Raw genomic sequence first — 1,789 nt, 5'->3', positions numbered from 1 at the left:
GCGGATTTCTCATGTTGTTACTATTATGTACACCTTTCACACCCTCCCGTGCAACGTGGCGTACAGACGTACTTTCATGCGAAATCTTAAGGTTATAGCTCACGTCCAATGCACCAAAGATGGCAAATAAGTAAATAACCGATAACTAAAACTGGAATAGTTCTGCTTCTTACTGGCGATTATTTCTTCTTAGAATCTGCTTCTGTTTTATACAATGGTGCTTTTAGTATCTCCACATACCGCGGAAAGCGACATTTCTTTGCAGACGATGAATGTAACCGTTTCAGAGAGAAAAGCGTCCAATGTTACGATCTGGCATCATGTCGATTCAATGGCAAATGACGAAAGCTTACGGTTTTCTCTAGTTTTTACTACATATGAACAGCTTCCACATTCCCCCGTGCAATGTGGTTTCCAGATGTCGTTTCATGCAAAATCTTTAGGTCGTCGGTCATGTCCAATGAACCAAAGCGGGCAAATAAGTGAATTACCGATAACTAAATCTTGAATAGTACTGCTTCTTATTGGCGATTACATCTTCTTAGATGATCTCTGTGTTCTAATATGATGTTTTCAGTTTTTTCCGCATACCGCCACACGCGACATAATTTTGCAGACGGTAAATGTAACCTTTTCAGTGAGAAAAGCGGGCAATGTGACGCTCTGGCATTAATTCGATTCGATGGGAAATGTAGAAAACGGGCGGATTTTTCATGTGGTTACTACATGTGAACACTTTTCACATTCTCCCGTGCAACGTGGTTTCCAGACGTCGTTTCATGCAAAATCATTAGGTCGCACGGTCATGTTCAATGTACCAAATCCGGCAAATATGTGAATAACTGATAACTAAAACTTGAATAACACTGCTTGTTACTGGCCGATTACTTTTTCATAGAAGCATCCTCTGTGTTCTACTATGGTGCTTTTAGTGTCTCCCCATACCGCGGCAATCGACATAACTTTGCACACGATGAATGTAACAGTTTCAAAGAGAAAAGCGGCCAATGTGACGACCTGGCATTAAGTCGATTCGATGGCAAATGACGAAAACGGCGGATTTCTTATGTGGTTACTATATAGGAAAACTTTTCACATTGTCCCGTTCAACGAGGCGTACAGACGTACTTTCATGCAAAATCTTAAGGTCCTACGCTCATGTCCAATGCACCAAAGCCGGCAAATAAGTGAAAAACCGATAACTAAAACTTGAATAATACTGCTTGTTACTGCCGATTACATCTTCTTACAAGCTTTTATTGTGTTCTAATATGTTTGCAGTTTTTTTCGGATACCGCAACACGCAACATTATTTTGCAGACGATAAATGTAACCGTTTCAGATAGAGAAGCGACCAGTGTGACGTTCTGGCATCAAGTCGATACGATGGCAAGTGACGAAAGCGAGCGGATCTCTGAAGGTTTTACTACATATGAACAGTTTCCACCTTCCCCCGTGCAATGTGGTTTGCAGACGTCGTATCACGCTAAATCTTTAGGTCGTCGGTCACGTCTAATGAACCAAATCCGGCAAATAAGTGAATTACCGATAACTAAATCTTGAATAGTACTGCTTCTTATTGGCGATTACATCTTCTTAGAAGCTTTTTCTGTGTTCTAATATGATGTTTTCATTTTTTTCTGCATACCGTAACACGCGACTTACTTTTGCAGACAGTAAATGAAACCTTATCAGAGAGAAAAGTAGCCAATATGACGCTCTGGCATTAATTCGATTCGATGGCAAATGTAGAAAACGGGCGGATTTTTCATGTGGTTACTACATATGA

This window comes from Schistocerca gregaria, unplaced genomic scaffold (assembly GCF_023897955.1).
Source record: "Schistocerca gregaria isolate iqSchGreg1 unplaced genomic scaffold, iqSchGreg1.2 ptg000273l, whole genome shotgun sequence".
Lineage (NCBI taxonomy): Eukaryota > Metazoa > Arthropoda > Insecta > Orthoptera > Acrididae > Schistocerca > Schistocerca gregaria.
The sequence above is the reverse complement of the archived record's forward strand: the minus strand, read 5'-3'. Positions refer to the sequence as shown.